This window comes from Bactrocera dorsalis, chromosome 2 (genome assembly GCF_023373825.1).
Source record: "Bactrocera dorsalis isolate Fly_Bdor chromosome 2, ASM2337382v1, whole genome shotgun sequence".
Classification (NCBI taxonomy): Eukaryota; Metazoa; Arthropoda; class Insecta; order Diptera; family Tephritidae; genus Bactrocera; species Bactrocera dorsalis.
In genome coordinates, this window is record NC_064304.1 from 94,840,316 (window position 1) to 94,851,714 (window position 11,399).

The following is an 11,399-nucleotide window of genomic DNA, read 5'->3' on the forward strand; positions in this document are numbered from 1 at the left end:
GTGTTATCAAAAGAGAATTTACCGATAATGAGCGGAATAAGAGTGCCGGTCTGAACGCCAAATAACAAAACATCAGCAAAAACAGTTCAAGTCTGAACAGACAATTCTGTCAGTCAGCAATGATCAAACATCAAAAAGAAAATTACATAAAAGAAATGAGCAGAATGAATAGTCACATAAAAACAAAAAACATACAAGTGGCATGAGGAATCAAAAACTTTACTCGACAATAGCAGAAACAGTGGGGAACGTAGAATCGTGGCCCGTGTCAGCTGCTACGACCTATCTTATGGGTGCGCAATGTAAGTGGACAGTGAAAAACGCTACTCCCTTCTCTCTTTGGCGTAGGATGCCGTGAGAATTTACGGCATTTGGGTTTTTGCCGCAGAAACGTGTCAGCTGATTGTTCTCTCACAACGCAGGGTTATCAATATCTTTTATAATTCAATACGTTTCAATATGTTGAAATTTTCTTAAAATAATTTAAAATCAGAGTCGAATGCTATTATTTATAAATATATAAACTAGCAGTAGGCCGATTTTGCCCATCTTCGAACTTAACCTTCTTATGGAGCCAAGAAATACGTGTACCAAGTTTCATCATGATATCTCAATTTTTACTCAAGTTACAGCTTGCACGGACGGACAGACTGACGGACGGACAGACAGACATCCAGATTTCAACTCTACTCGTCACCCTGACCACTTTGGTGCATATAACTCTATATCTGACTCTTTTTGATTTAGGACTTACAAACAACCGTTATGTGAACAAAACTATAATACTATCCTTAGCAACTTTGTTGCGAGAGTATGAAAATTCGCGCCGGCAACTCCTATGATTCGAGTGCCCAAGTACTCTTTGCTTGACTTCCCCGTATCGGTAGCGATGATGATGATGGCGTGGTTGAGGGCACAGAATTCAAGACGAGTGGCGCTGAAGTGGAAATATGGGGACGAAAGGGTACAAAGAATGAAGTAAACAAAGCTTACATACCAATATGCATATTTATATATTTTTGTATGTACATAAATGCATACATACATATACACAAAATCAATCAAAATGAGTGCGTTGTAAATATCTGCTTATAATACATACATATGTGCATACTTATGTACCTTATTTATATAAATTCTCTGTATACATTTATATATCGACGTACATAGGCATGTAGATATAATTGAACAGCGCTAACAAGAAGTAGTGGAACAAGAAGAACAGCCATAAACACAATACACATTTGTATGAATACGAAGCCGATTAGGCAAATGGGCGAGTGTGACTTTCGTCTGTTTGTATGTGAGTTTCATTACTTCGTTGGGGCGCATGTTTGCAAAGAATGAAGAAATGAAAGAAAATGGGAAGAGAGCCCACACTATACTTATGCGATACAGTGTTGTGCAAGTAGTGGTTTTCATACATAAGTTTATTTTATATAAATTTAAATATACATATATCTATTTTGTAATATAATCAAACTGTATACAAAGGATTTAAATTCAAGCATATGTTGAAATGCAAAATTTTGGCAGCGTTAAACATTATTTTATTATATGCCACACTTATAACATGTAATATTTTCATTGTGACTAATGTTTTTCACAGCATTGTATATATGCATATAAATATGTACATAGTTGCCTGTCGACTGCTAACCAGGGAATCGCTAGTGCTAAAACGCGTTAAAGTAAAATCCGATTGGAGCATTCAAATGAATGAATAAAACGAGCGAGCAAACGAACCAACGAACACAACAACAAAACAGCGAATATAGAATTGGATGAATTGTTGCTGTAATCTGATGGATGGCCATTGACGTAGAGTGAAAACGAATATGCGAGCCATGAACGAATGCTAGCATTTTGTTTGGAAAATTTTATGTGAAGGAATTTATTTTGAGCAACTGAAACTATACATGTATACATATTTGCGGTGTTTCAATTTTTTTTTTGTTTTTTGATTTGAATATACGGATCAATAATAATATATCTCTAATACAAGTTCAAAATATTATTGGCGCAGCCTACCTTAACTAGTCCGAAGAATTTGTCCTTCATGGTTGCATATTCCAATTTGTATTTATTGGCAGGTTCCGTAGTTTTATCAAACATAGTCATTATATTATAAAAACCCGCTTTTTTATTCACAGTTCAACAATCTTATTTCACTAATATCTTTTATTAATTTCTTGTTATATAGTTATTAATAATATAAAGCACGATTATATTGCAGAATTAGTTTTCGCTAACATTATGTGCTGTGCAAGACATCATAAGATTCACAATTCACAGTTCTATGTTATTCAAATCAACACTTTTTCTATTTAATTCTGTTCTTTTTTAATTTGCGGTTATTCTTTTCCAATCAGCTTTTGTGGAATATAACATTACAATCCACTTTTCTAATTCGAATTATAATTTGTTGAAACTAGAAAAAGAAATGCACAAATTTTATTAAATTTTTTAACCGCTTTTCTAAAAAAATTTTGTCATTATAACTGTGAAAAATTGCACACTACCACCAATAGTCTGTATTTGTATAAGCACACGAGTTTGATTGCCTATCATTTTAAGAAACCAACTATTCGTCCGGGTAAGACGACTAAGAGAGGCACTCGAAGCGATGAATACATAACAATATCACCCCTCTAACACTTCACACTTAATTTTACCACCTACACGAAGCTACTACAGTATCGGCAGTTGGACCATGCCGCTTTTTGTTGTGAAAAACGTTTCATTCATTGAAGAAAATATAAACTATATACACGTCGTTGCGAGCACGTCAGCAGCGGTTGTGACATTAAAATCTACATATGTGAGCGAAAGAGAGACCGAACAAACGAAGTTGACGGCGATCTCTCTGCTAAAACTTGTTAAATAGGTGCGGAGGGGGTGGAGTATTTGCTCGCCTGGTTTAAAGAAAAAATTTGATATTATACATAGTGGAATAGGGTTTGCAAAAACCAGGTACAAATATACCTCTGTACATATTCGTGTACATATCTAAATGCGCTTTACATGTTAATATACTATTACTATATGATAAAACATTTTGCGAAACGCTACGTAATAAACGAAATGAACTGTCAAAATTTTGAAGTATTTGTAAACATAACGTCTTCTTCCGTTCACATGAACTATTGTATTTTCTGTCAAAAGCACTTAAAAATAGTAGCAGCAGAAAATCGTCTAATCTTTATTTTTCTCAATCTGCGGGCGCCTATGACGACCCTGGTTCTTTAATTGAAAAGAAATGGGTGCTTTGCTTAGTTATATATGTATATATATATTTTTTTGTACTAGATGATTTTCAAATAATTATAATTCCTGACCGTACTCATTTTTCTCGCATTAAGCGTTATACATACATGTATCTATTTACAATTATCCAGAATGTGCGTAAACGAACGCCAACGCCGCCCTCAGCAATTTCTCTGTGCGGTCACATGTGTCAACGCACAGATTACAGCCACCCTAAACACTACCTTATTTATCCAAAATATTTTCATAATATTCATTTACGTTTGCAAAAAAGGAATGGATCCCTCCTAATCAATACAATTTTGGCTCGTTCTATCTGTACACGTTTAAGTTTCTTGCACTGCCACAAACTTTAGAACTTTTGCCATTCAGTTGTTTTTCTTTTTACCACTTTTGTCTTCCTTCCATGTCAAAAAATACACACCTACAATGGAATTCGATTTTTTCTCAGCTTCTTATTTACGTTCACATATTCACGCTCTCTTTTGTTCACTCACTCATTGAAACCGTCATTTCTACCTATTTGCTTTCGTCTCCTCTTCTTTTCACTCTTTCTGTGATATCAGAAAAAAACTTCAACCAGATTTTTCATTACATTTTTTTGATTTCAAGATTTGTTTTTTTTTCACAATTCAACACTATTTAGCAGTAATTTCGCATTTCACGCACTTGAATTCAGAAAACCATCATTTGCTTTGCAAATATGAAATTATAAGAAAAGGAAGGAAAAAAGAATCTATCCTTCAATTTTCCTTTCAGAAAATGTCGATGAACGCGACAATCAGAAAACTCCCGTCCGTCTTTTAATCGAGCTCAAAGCGAAATAAAAGCAGTCCACAGTTTAGGCCCTTAGGGTTGTATTTAATGTGCATAGTACGGCGTAAAAGAGTACTATATTTTTTAATAAATTCTGGCGTGTTTGTTGAGGCCTGCGATGTCAATTCAGTTTTAGCTAATACGTAATGACTAACTCGTTTATATTTCATTGCCTTGACATCGCAGTTTGCTCAAAAATTTACAAATTCACGACATTGCAATTTTAAAATAATTTTTACTTAATGCAACTCGGCAAGAAATGTGCGAGTGAATAAGCTATATATGACATGTCAGAACTGAAACGAGTACGAAGTTTGAATTGAAAGCTATGCCTTTGCTAACCGCCGGCAGATGGCGCGCAAAAATAATTCTCTGAAAATAGCGATTGCAGGGTGTTTCGTCTGAACGTTTTCTTCGTACTGTTGCCCAGGATGATAATCTATGCCAAATGTCGTGGAGTTATCTCTTCAAATAAAAAAGTTTTCCTTTGAAGGAATGTATTTTGATCGATCAGCTTGTATGTCAGCTATAATCTTCAGCTAATGGGGAGATCGTGCGCAAAATCTTAGGTCAATATCTCAAAAACTAGGTGACTAGTTCGCTAAATATATGTAGATAGACGGTAATGGTTAAATCAAATCGGCTCATGCTGATCATTTATACTATATATATTTTATAAGGTCCCCGACTTTGCTTTCAGGCTGTTGTGAACTTCGGAGCACACTTTCTATACTCTCTCAGTACACAGTGCCAAACCTTTTTGCGGATTCCTGCTCTGTCCTTCTATCACATATGTAAGCGTCCATTAGATACATAAATATGTGTCTATGTATTTGTGCAGTGAACACTTTCTAGCAAGAAGAATATCGAGTTAGACATACGTCAAACTCTAATTGTATATAAACGAGGTACAATGGAATGGGAGGGTTATGCCTCTTGCTTCCTTACAAGAAGACTGAAATTGGTTGCGGAAACTTGAAGTAAAACTTATGAAATGCTAAGCATTAGCAATAGCTGCAGCAACAACTACAATAGCAATACAATGAGCATATCCCACCTGTCGCAGATTGCCGAATGGCCATTCGTGCCACAAACTTTAATGAAAGCGCAAAGTTTTCTGGTCATAAATCTAAGCCACAACAGCAACAGTAACAATAAAAGCTGGAAACAGTATAAAAAGCAAAAACAAAAAAAGCTTGCGGCAATATCTACTAGCAGCGCTGTTGACAGCTAGCAGGAGATAGTAGATATGCATCCGTTTATATATACATACATATGTATTACGTATATATATATGGTCATACATATATAAATGGAGTACATATGTTATAGGCCAGTGGACGGTTGCAGCTTTCACCCTTTTCAATTGACAGCTCTTATGAGAGTTGGGAAATTCGTTCAGTTTACTATCAACGCCAACACAATACTGACAATTTATATGTTTATAGAAATAAGTTGTTGTGTTGTTGCTCCTATATCTTCTCTCCGGCTAGCGCGTAAAGTTTGTGCTCATACCTTTCACCTGTCTGTTATGCTTTCATGCCTTCGGTCAGGTCATTCATTCTGGCTAATGGCACTATTTCCCTGGGAAAATGTTATTTGCGTACGAGCAGCAAACTTTTATCACAAACCATCCCCGCAGTCCACGGCCTATGGTTTGCTTAGTTTCTTTTTTTTATTTATGATTTTTTTTTTCATTGCTTTTCATGCGAGTTTATGCATCATTTGATGCTTTGTGGCGGCAGGGCAAAGCTTTTGTGCCCAACCGGAAGTTATAAAAATGTGCCGCTATTCATATAACCCGCTATAACGGTATTTCGCTTGTAGCGTTTGTTGTTCGTGTTGTGTCAGCTATTGTCCTAATATTTTGTTAAAGAATTTGCCCGAGAAAGCTGTTGATGCTAAACTTCGACACTGGTTTGGTTAACAATGACACATATGCTCGCCGTAAAGCCCGATTTCTAACGGTATGTGGTAAGAGAAGAAGTAGAACACATCGTGAATGTGATGATTTATAGACTAGGTCAAAATTTCACAGCCCTTTGAAAATAAAAGTGTGTTCTTTTCGATTCAGATCCGAATGATTTTCATAACAAGATGCGTTGTGTATTCTTCAGACCAATTTTGGGACTGTTTCCTAATGTGACGTATGCAGATATAATCCACAACTCCAGGAAGCTTCACAGCAGGCCGCACAAGAATTTTAAATGTTTTGTGTTTAAAAGCCTAAAATAGTCTCTAGAATGGTCTTGTCTGAAGGCCCCTGTATTTTGATATATACAGAGCAAATCCAAAGTGAAAACGATGCTCATTGTCTTTTCTGACATCAAAGGCATCGTCCAACATGAATTTCCTCCTGGACAAACCGTCAACGCCAACTTTTACGTGGAAGTTCTCAAGAGACTCAAACAAAGAGTCAATTGGGTCCGACAAGACATCGCAGCCGGTTGGAGGTTGCTCCATGACAACGCTCCGGCTCACACCGCCTTTCTTGTGAACAGCTACCTAACCAAGGCCGGCATCCCAATGCTTCCGCAGCCGCCCTACGGTCCAGAAGTGGCCTCCCGAACTTTTTTTGTTTCCTTGCCTCAAAAGGTCGATGAAAGGCAAGGAATTTGGGACGACAGATGAGATCTAGCAGCAGTGCATCTCGGTTCTCAAGGCTACTCCGGAGAATGCCTTCCGTGACATCTTCAATGCATGGAAATCACGCTGGCAGCGCTGCATCGACACAGAGGAGCTTATATTGAAAGTTTTTTAAGAATTGTAGCAATAAATTGGTTCAATAAATTTTTTTTAAATCGACTCAATCTTATTACTTTCCGGTCAAACCCTGTAGTGCAGCAATTTAACAACCTTGATTATCTTCAACTTTAACTGTTGTCTACATGGTGGGTTACCACTTTCTCGTACAAAGCATCTTTACCAAAAAATCAATTTGTTTTCGTGCAATAAAGGACCGCCCTATCATGCCCCCAATGGAAGTTGTCAAATAATAAATAGTCATTAGGAACGCCAGAACCAACACTATATGCCTGAAATGAATCTTAACAACCTTTATTTTGGGTTAAATAATAAGTAAATTCGGCGTCCACGACAAACCTTAAGGTTTCTATTACTTTCACTTTGAATGCCCTTCATTTGTCGCTTAAGTGACATTTCATGTGAGTCCTAAGTTCACCCGCTGACCATTTGCTCCCCAAATTCGACTGAAATTTATGATTTTCGACAGAAGTTTTGTAGCTAAACAGTCGTCCTTGCCATGACAGTAGGTTGCGAACCCATTTCCTCAAATGCTCTACAAGCAAAGGAATGATGAAGGCGCTACCGCTTATTATTTGGAGTTTAGGTTAATTTTGACTTTGCAAGCAGTTTCCATTACATTTTTCTACTCCTACGCCATTTGAGCAAATGAAGAGAAGTGTTTTATGTCAATAGCCGCTGGCCAGCGAGCCCAACTCGTGCCAAATTCGAATGGCAGAGCCTTTACTCGTTAATAAATATTTAGTACGAAGTTGAGTTAACCCTTTTTTGATCGTAAATTCCCAGCAGCCGGCAGCCGGCGGCCTTGAGCAAAGTTTATGAGCGCGTAAATGTGAGCTTCAGGGCGTCGACAGTTGTTCAAGTCGGGAAGGAGTTGTTGCCGTCTGTTTCCATGTAACAATACCTTAGCCCATTTTATATAATTGCAGAGTAAGAGTTTCTGTTAAATACCGCTATTTAGCTTTAGTATATTTTCGTGAAAATTATTCTATTTTGTCTGACACATACATATAAGCGTATAAAGGCCATCTGTCTTTTTAGCTGGCATTTTATCTTATACTCGTATAATTTTAAATTATCTGGAAAATTTGAAATTTATAATGACGTAAATAATGTTCGTCCAAGTAGTGCTTGCTTGTAGGAATTCGTAGCTTATCAAGAGAGTTGCTAAGTCTCTTTTCACTTCTAACGGGTGATGCAAGTAGAGGTACTTTCTTCAAAAAGTCGATTCGGCGCCGTTCGCAGGAACTCGGACTGACGTATGGAACGACGCATTTTACGTGGAAATCTTAAATCAAAAGCCTACAAAATACAACTTGTGTACGAACAGACGCTGCTCGACCTTCCCAAGCGACATTGCTTCGCTCAATGGCCTTTTGAAAAGCTCCAAGAAGATCCGACGTTTTCGAGCCAAGTTTTATTCAGCGATGAGGCCATTTCAAGCTCTATGGGTATGTAAACAAGTAAAAGTGCTGCATTTAGGACGAAGAACAATCTGAAGAGATTCAGGAGTTGCCATTTCATCCAGAAAAAAGAACGATTTGGTATGTTTTGTGCGCCCGTGAAATCATCGCTCCGAATTTCTTCAAAAATTAAGTCGTTTGGAACGTTGTAACCGCCAATGGTGACTGTTATCGTGCCATGAAACCGACTATTTGTTGCCTGAAATCGATGCTCGTGATCTCGGCCACATTTGATTTCAACAAGACGGAGCCACTTCCCACTCATCGCATCAATCAATGGATTTATTCCTCCAAATGCATCATCCTTTATAAATACTTTCATTGACAATCTGTGCTATACTTGATTAAAGCACTTCATTATAATACGTAGGTTCCCTTTCATATTTCGAGAGTTTACAACACTATTGTGACAATCTGGCCACTCGCAAATTTATTGTAAAGTTTGACATTTTTGTTGTTATACAAACATACTCAGTACGTTTTGACACACGAGCGCTTTTTACAGTAACTTGAAATGTTCATCTTGTCAAAAAAAAATGGTATTAATATGCGAAGATTTTCTCGTACGTGAAAAATAAACTGAGAGGTCAACGTTTTTCGACACCTGAAAAGGTGATTGACGCGTTCAGAACCCATGCTCTGGAGATACCTCAATCAGAGTGGCAAAAGTGCTTTGACAATTGGTTTAAACGCATCTAAAGTGCACAGATCTTTTTGGAAATATTTCGGAAAGAGGCTTAACATAAAGTTTCGAACTCTACTTTCATAGATGTAGTGTTTTATCGCCTAAAAATATGCATACATATTTCGAAACACACATATTTAGACACAGTATTTTTCATGTTTAATTACTATGTTAAGCCGCTCTTCGGCACAACTTCATAATATCAAGGCTTCGAAAAATTTTCCTAATACTTCTTGCCGTAGCGTGAGTCAGAAAGTGAAGGCACATATGTAGCACGGCAGCAGGCGTTCATTCAGGCACTTATAGGCACTGCGTGTTATGTGTTGCAAATTGGTTTTTACTGACCGCATTGCAGACATGCGTTGCTTATATCAGCTTTCTGTCAGGAAAACTTACTTGACTTTTTTGCGAATACAAATTGAAAAATTGAAAGTTGCTAAAGTCACACTAGGGATGCCTTATAAAAAATCAGTAGACTGCTTTTTGAGAGCTTTCCGCCTGTTTATAACGAAAATAGTTTGTCAGCCCAGCTTCATGTAAGTCGACTTGTAGTATAATAAAATAGAAAAATGTTTAACCAAAATATTCAACCCGTAAGCTCTAATAGATCTCAAATAAAGTTTTTTTCTACAGGGTGTGTTCTGGTCTATTCAAAACTCGCATTTAGACACCCGCACAAAGTATACCAAAGCGGCTTGTATGCATTTTGTATGGTACTTTACACTTGTGTAGATTACAATGCCTGCAGGTATTTGTTCCGGTCGATGCAGAACGTCCTCATTGGTATACGGATCATATTAGCACAGGCTTGATGCATTCGTGGCCACTAAGTCGGCGCAGTTCTTTTGGGACGGAATTCACAAATTGCCCCAAAGATGGAAAAATGTTATAGTTAAGCAATACTTTGAATACTATTGTACAAGCTTAAAAAATATTTCGAAACAAATAAGAACGGCCTAAACTCGCGGGTAACCGAACTTTTACCCTCGCAACTTGCAAAGATCAAAGACGGAGAAAATTCTCTTCAGATTTTAATAATAAATCTGAAAGGTTAATGGATATTTTTGGTAACAAGTTTGCAAACAAGTCACTCATCATTCCCGTCCTGCTATATGGTGCAGAGACATGGAGTTTTCGAGAGAAAGAGTAGATGCGGTAGATGTATGGTCCTTTGCGCATTGGTCACTGCGACTACCGCAATCGATGGAAGGATGAGCTGTACGAGATATACAACGACATTGACATAATTCAGCGAATTAAGAGACAGCGACTACGCTGTAAAGGTCATGTCGTCCGTATGGATGAAAACACTACATCTCTGAAAGTATTCGATGCAGTACCCGCCGAAGAAATCAGAGGAAGAGCAAGACCTTCACTCCATGCGAAATACTAGGTTGAATAGTACATGACTTCACTTGGAATCTCCAATTGGCGCCAAACAGTGGGATGGAAAAACGACTAGCGCGCTATTGTAAACTCGGCTGTAACCGTATAAGCGGTGTTTACGCCAATAGAGAAGAAGAAGAATATGCGGAGTGGACAGGTTATAATTTATTAGCTAGAGAGGTAAAGACTTACTCCGATATGGTTATTAAACTTATTAGAGGATCGGTCCACGCCCACTTTTAAACAATTTTTTCAAACATAGTTGCTGCTTGCTAACAGTCTTTTATCTTATTATGGATCTTAGTTATAGGGTTTCGTTTTATGGTGCTTTGTGGGCGTGGCAGTGGCACGATTACGCCCATCTCAGAATTTGTCCTCACTTTTTTTGCCAAGAAACATGTGTACCAAGTCTATCAAGATATTTTAAGTTATCGCTTACACAGACGAATGGACGGACGGACAAAAAGACAGTCACTCGGATTTCTACTCGTCTCTTCATCCTGATCATTTTCATATACATATAACCCTATATCTATCTCACTTTGCTTTAGGTAATATATAAATACAACCGTTAGGTGAACAAAACGATTATACTTTGCAGTAACATCATGAAAACCACACGAATATATTTATAGTTTAAAGCTATATACATATGTATGTATTTCGTATGTTTCAAGTACATAGGTGAATAAGTATGTTTGTATTTATTGTTGCTCTTAATTTTCCAATTATGCTGTTTGTGTTATCAAATGGTCTAAATGAATTTAATCGTTATATTTGTTGTAGTTGTTGCTGTCGCCATTTTGTATATAGTCATCAGCTGTAAACGCGCGAGTTGTATTCAACACTATCCAAACGAGTTAATTTTTATTAAATACACCTTAGCCACGCCAGTATTGTCAGCACCACCACGCAACTAACCAACTACCTTTGTACTCAGTGTAAGCATAGCTTAATCATCAACGCACGTCCTCTCCTGCGCCCCATTTGAACTGTTAACTAATCTTTATTGTTGTTGG

The 11,399-nt window shown here is 37.3% G+C and overlaps 1 protein-coding gene across 11 annotated transcripts in view; it reads right to left on the bottom strand.

The window, feature by feature from the left end:
• LOC105230980 (putative transcription factor capicua) overlaps positions 1 to 4,099 on the bottom strand; it is a 74,990-nt gene extending 70,891 nt beyond the window's left edge. For 2 of the 11 annotated variants that reach the window (XM_049449715.1, XM_049449714.1), the window contains exons 1-2: positions 3,375 to 4,098; positions 2,032 to 2,431 (exon numbers count right to left, since the gene is read on the bottom strand). The gene's annotated coding sequence lies outside the window, so the exon portion shown is untranslated. Of the gene's footprint in view, positions 1 to 2,031; positions 2,432 to 3,374 lie in introns of all 11 variants that reach the window. The other 9 variants (XM_049449712.1, XM_049449710.1, XM_049449709.1 and 6 more) reach the window with 9 other exon arrangements.
• Positions 4,100 to 11,399: the final 7,300 nt, after the last annotated feature.